Source organism: Medicago sativa, chromosome 5 (genome assembly GCF_051527215.1).
Source record: "Medicago sativa cultivar Bolivia chromosome 5, Bolivia_mono, whole genome shotgun sequence".
Lineage (NCBI taxonomy): Eukaryota > Viridiplantae > Streptophyta > Magnoliopsida > Fabales > Fabaceae > Medicago > Medicago sativa.
Genome location: NC_140753.1, coordinates 35,667,188 through 35,673,550, shown reverse-complemented (window position 1 = coordinate 35,673,550; position 6,363 = coordinate 35,667,188). Strand labels below are relative to the sequence as shown.

At 37.1% G+C, this 6,363-nt stretch overlaps 1 long non-coding RNA gene across 1 annotated transcript; it reads right to left on the bottom strand.

Annotated features, from left to right (window-relative positions):
- Positions 1-3,296: 3,296 nt before the first annotated feature.
- Positions 3,297-6,152, bottom strand: LOC146922028 (uncharacterized). The gene is made up of 2 exons (XR_015012330.1): positions 3,779-6,152; positions 3,297-3,702 (listed from the first exon to the last, which is right to left on the bottom strand). It is a non-coding gene; the product is annotated as an uncharacterized LOC146922028 (long non-coding RNA).
- Between the last annotated feature and the right edge of the window lie 211 nt (positions 6,153-6,363).

Here is a 6,363-nt window from a genome sequence, read left to right as displayed (position 1 = left end):
TTTCCTCATTATAATTGGTGCTACTAACCCCTTTTATCTCATGTTTCATACATTTCATGAGCATTTCATCCTCCATCTCACATTCTCATCCTTTTATTTCTTACACTTTAAGCTTCACCAAAAATTAGAATGTAAAATTTAGGAATTTTGTAATATTTTACTTTGTGCCTTTTAATTTCTTGCAAGACCATAGAATGTATCTAGGCCAATGATGTAAAGGACAATGGACTCTCAATATGTACACCGACACAAGCACCGACACATGCACACACATCACTTTAGGTATATGGTTAGAATATGCATGTTTAGATGTATGTTTAGGATTGTATGTTTAGATGAATGCTTAGGATTTATACTTAGAAAAATCATTTTCCAACAAAAATATGAACAATATCACTCAAACCATTTTCTTAATAAACCTTGGGGTCCAAACCCCATTGATTTTATCCTTTATTTTCTTAATCAAAATTTCAATGAATTTTAACCATACTTAGACCTTTTTGCAAAATAACTAATTTCACCTCACATTTTTCCAATCTTATGCCCTTGAGGCCTCTCAATCTCCATTCTTCAAACTCCAATTTTCAAACTTAAAATCAACCAACAAAAACAAAAACATTTTTGGAAGAGAACTACGGTGGATTTGATCCCTTAAACGGGTACGTAGGCAAGGAACAAAATTCCTTCAATTCAAATAAAATAAAAATTCAAACACATTCTTCTCCCTCCAATTCTTCACTTAGAATATTCTTAGGTTTAATATCATCTTTTCAAATAGCATTTAAAAATAAAGCGCGCGCGTAGAAATTAAAGACGGTTCCTATAGGATACTATAGTCGTTATGGGTGCCTAACACCTTCCCGTAGCAAAAACAACTCCCGGACCTCGATTCTCAAGGGTTTTGCTTATTTTTTCCCTTCCCAAGAGAAAATAAGATATCACCGGTTAAAAAGGTTCAAACGTAATCAATGTTTGACACCCGAAAACCAAGATAAAACAGCTGGCGACTTCACTGGGGACATTCGAGAGTTACGCCTAGTCTTTATTTCCACGCTTGCGCTCTTTTTTGCTTGTTTCTTTTACTTGCTTTCTTATGTGAATAAATGTTTAAATTCTTGCAAACGTGTGGGGTGAGAATATCAAAAGTCCTGCACCCGGGCTGAGAGAACTTAGGATTTAGGAGGGATATAATCGACAATTCATTCCGGGGGTTGCCTCGTGTTTTGGATTATGCGATCAATCCCACATAGCTAAGGCATTTTGGGGGTGATGTTGTCGGCGCGTGTTGTCGCGTTTAGGCACTTTACTTCTAATTGTTCTATGACGCTATGAACCGTAGATAACCAAACCCATCCATGGCCATTTTTCTAGGATGTAGTGCGGAGGGTAAACCGAGTGTTGTCTCGAGTTTTAGTTGTCACGCGATACTACACTCAAGTTTGACCTTCCACGCATAATCAGGGAGCGAGTGTTGTCTCGTGACACCATGATATACGTTGGAGAGGTTGCAACTTGGGAACTTTTTAGAACCCGGTTACTATTATCCAAAGCCCTAGTTTCACCGGACGCCGTGTCCACCCACGACTCCTTGACTTTGAACCCATCATGTTTTCTCCGAACTTGAACATAATCATGCATTCATGCATACATGCATACATGCATAAACTTTTTCCATGCATTGTTATCGAAGGGCTTAGACAAGTTGAATTTGTAAACATTGTAGGAATGAAGAAGACTAAGTCCTACAAGTTCAAGGAAGTGGATTTGGCTAGTTTGAGAGATTTAGCACTCAAGATTGAGGATCCGACTGGTTTCCGACATCGTTACGGGGCTTTACATACTATTCTCCAGACTAATGTGGATGAGAAGCTTGTGCACACTCTAGTGCAATTCTATGATCGGGAGTATCAGTGCTTTTACTTTTCCCGACTTTCAGTTGGTGCCTACTCTAGAGGCTTATTCTCACTTGATGGGTCTATCCATTGCCAAGGGGGTACCTTTCTCAGGACCTGAGAATCCTCCTACTCCATTGGTTATTGCTAAAGATCTCTATCTCAAGACCACCGATGTCTCCAAGAATCTTGTCACTAAGGCGCGCATCCGAGGGTTCACTTCAGAGTATCTTCTTGAGAAAGCTAACCTCAATACCACTTGTCAGGACACTCTTGAAGCTATTCTTGCACTCCTCATCTATGAGCTCATTCTCTTTCCAAATCTTGATGACTTCGTGGACATGAATGCTATTATGATCTTCCATTCCAAGAATCCGGTTCCTACTCTGCTAGCTGACACATACCATGCTATTCACGATCGTTCCGGCAAAGGTCGTGGATATATTCTTTGTTGTGTGCCTCTCCTCTATAGGTGGTTTATTTCGCACCTTCTGAAGTCTTTCCACGACAATCCGGAGAGTTGGTCTATTTCACAGAGGATTATGGCTCTCACTCCTAATGAAGTGGTTTGGCTCACTCCTGCTTCTAGAGTCAAGGAAATTATCTTTGGTGGTTGGAAATTTCTTAACGTACCTCTTCTTGGTACCCGGGGTGGAATCAACTATAACCCGGAGCTCGCTTTGCGACAATTTGGTTTCCCGATGAAAGGAAAGCCCATCAATCTTGCTACATCTCCCTACTTCTTCCACTACTCCAATGCTCCCACGGGAATAAAAGAGGATTTCATGGAAGCTTGGTCCAAACTCCGAAAGAAAGAGGTGAAGCATATTGTTATACCCTAATTTTGGACCTAAAAATACTAGCTCAATTCTTCTTTTCTTGCATTTCAAGTCATTTGATATGTCTCTGATCAGTTGCATTTTTCTCTGCATTTTATTTCAATATTATTTGCAAAATTCACATAAAAGGGCATTTTAGTCATTTCCTATATTAAAATTTCTTTCAATCTTTGAAAAATTGTTTGAGTCTTTTCAACTGGTTTGAATAAGTCCTTATTTCAATTCTATGTCAAAAGTCCATTTTAAAATTGCATTTGAAGTCATTTTGAGTCAGTTTAGCCCCTAGGGGCATTTTAGTCTTTTCATGTGTTAAAGGCCTGTTTAAATTCTAAAAATTGTCTCTGAGTCTTTTAACTTGCTTGTATAAGCTCTTGCTTTAATTCCCCGTTAAAAATCCATTTTAAAATTGCATCTGAGTCATTTTTAGTCGTTTTGGCCCCCAGGGGCATTTTGGCATTTCACATAAAATCTCTGATTCATTTTAATCTGCTTTGTTGCTTTTAATCGTCTCGCTTTACGTTAATTTTCAACTTACTTTTTCAGTTCAATTTTAGTTTAATTTTCATTTTGGTCCTCGTACTTTTGTTATTTGCATTTTAATCCTTTTTAAGTTTGTTAGAGTCAAAGTCAAGGTTTGTTACAAGTCAAGTGCCACATGGCATCACATCATTGGTCCAAGCATTCCCACATCACCTATAAATAGGTCAAAGTCATGGTCAAGGTTAACAACTAATCATTTTTCAACTAATTATTTTCTCACAAATCCACAAATTCATAAAATCATTTTTCTCTTTTTCCCTCTTCTCTCTAACCGCCCCTTTTTTCTTCTTTCACCACCACAACCAACTTTCAACCACCACTCAAACCACCCTAACTAACTCTTTCACCACCACAACAACTTTCCTCCACCACAAAAACCACCACAAAATCACCATAACAATCATCATCATCATCGGCATTCCATCACCAATCTTCAATCAACACAAACATTCATCACCATAACCTCCATAACCAAAAAGCTTGAATCATTCATAATCAAACCTTCACCTTCAATCAATCCACCACCGATTCATCCACCAATCTTAGCCTCAAATTCACTCACGGATACAACACAACCACAACATGATTTCGGCCAGCAAGCTCCAGCATAATAGTTTGGGATGAACACTTCCATACAACGCCAAATTCGAGTTGAAATCGTGAAGAAACAAGAAAGAAGTAGAAAGGAGGAACGGTTCAACACAAAAATCCAGCATCAACAACAAATTCAATTTCCAGAAGGAGCAAGGAGAAGGTGAATCGAAATCAACAAAGGTACACTCGTTAAGTCTTCTCTCATGGCTTTTTGAATTGCAAATTTTCGTGACTGATTTTGGTAGATCTAGAATTATTGAGTGTTGTTTTTCGAAATCAAAATGTGAATTTGAAACAAGAACGAAGAGAGGAATATTTTGGTATAAAAAGTTTTCAAATCGGAGCTCGCCGGAATCCAGAGGTGTCGCCGGAGTTATGAATTTTCCGGCGAACCTTTGAAGATTCCGGCGAACTCTATGAAGTTTTCGGTGAGGTTTGTGAGGAAGATGAAGTTTCATGAGGAAGGGAGAGCAAAACGTGAGAGTAGAGAGAGAAGTTTCTTTGGTTTATGCTTATTTCCCTGTACGTGAGCTTCTGTTATAATGCTACTTGCCATGCCATTTAATCCTATGTGCGCTAGTCCACCATGATACCATGCTCCCTAGGCCTTCATAATGGTTGGATCTTGGATCTGATCCAATTGGATCGATCTAACGGTCCCTGTATCTCCTGATGACCCGTTTTCCACCTTGGACTGGGCTTGGGCCTTGACTGCTTGCAATTTTCGTTTTTAGTGAATTTTGTGCTATTTCCACACCGCAAACTGATTTTTACGCCCCTGTGCACTCAAAAAACCCTTTAAAAAATTCCAAATAATTTTCCGTTAATTTTCTTGATGAATCTTGATGCTGTTTTTTGTGTTGAATATTGATTAGAGGTGTAGGGAAAATATTTTTGTACTTGTTAATCCAAATGCTTCAATTCTTGGTAAATTTTCGTTAAAGACTCTTAGGTGTTGGTGCACTTTTTCTTGTAGTAATTTTGGCACTTGAAACCTATCGTTTAAGATGTGGGTTCATGCTAAAGTTCACTTCAAGATCATATGTAACCTTTTTTACTTGTAGCTTACTTTTTGTTAATATTCTTTGAGAAATTGTGATGTGATTTTGAGCTAGGATTGTGGCACATAATTGTAGTCTTGAACATGTAATTTTTTTGGAATGATTTTGTCCTTTATTTTTGGTATATACTTGCTGTTTTGTTTGTGTGAATCTTGTGAATCCTTTATATTGTGAAAAATGGAAAAATCTCTTGCAAAATAAAATGGCATATGAGGCTTGAAAATCTTGTAAATTTTTGGCATAGTTAAATCTCTAGATTCTCATGTTGGCCCTCTTGAAATAAGTCATCTAAAACTCCTCCAACATTATGAGAACCTAGGCTTTGATTTTGTCTAAGCTTTACATTGAATTCCAAGCTCTTTTAGCACTATTTATCAAGTTTGATTGGTTTACTTCTCTTGCAAGTCACAATAGCTTCACTATACATTTTGGTACTAGTTTCTATTTCATTTGTGCCACTAACCCCTTTTGTTTCATGTCTCATTTCAATAGCATCTCGCATATTCACCTTGCATATTTCTCTCTTTTCTTTCTATATTTCACTTGTAAGCAAGTAGAATGTAAACTTAGGAATCTTGTAATATTTTTCCTATGCCTTTAAATTCTTGCAAGACCATAGAATGTATCTAGGCCAATGATGTAATAAGGACAATGGACTCTAATGGTGTACACCGACACAAGCACCGACACATGCACACACATCACTTTAGGTATATGGTTAGAATATGCATGTTTAGATGTATGTTTAGGATTGTATGTTTAGATGAATGCTTAGGATTTACACTTAGAAAAAATCAATTTCCCAAAAAAATAATAATAAACAACATCACTCAAATATTTTTCTTAATAAACCTTGGGATCAAAATCCCATTGAATTTTCCTTTCATTTTCTTAATCAAAACTTTAATGAATTTTAACCATACTTAGACCACATTTTGCAATTGACTAATTCCACCTCACTCTTTTCATAATCTCATGCCCTTGAGGCCTCTCTCTCTCATTCTTCAAATTCCAATTTTCAAACTTAAAATCAACCAACAAAAACAAAAACATTTTTGGAAGAGAACTACGGTGGATTTGATCCCTTAAACGGGTACGTAGGCAAGGAACAAAATTCCTTCAATTCAAATAAAATAAAAATTCAAACACATTCTTTTCCCTCCAATTCTTCACTTAGAAACTCTTAGGCTTAAATACCATTTTTCAAATAGCATTTAAAAATAAAGCGCGCGTAGAAATTAAAGACGGTTCCTATAGGATACTATAGTCGTTATGGGTGCCTAACACCTTCCCGTAGCGAAAACAACTCCCGGACCTCGATTCTCAAGGGTTTTGCTTACTTTTTCCCTTCCCAAGAAAAAATAAGATATCACCGGTTAAAAAGGTTCAAACGTAATCAATGTTTGACACCCGAAAACCAAGATAAAACACATATGG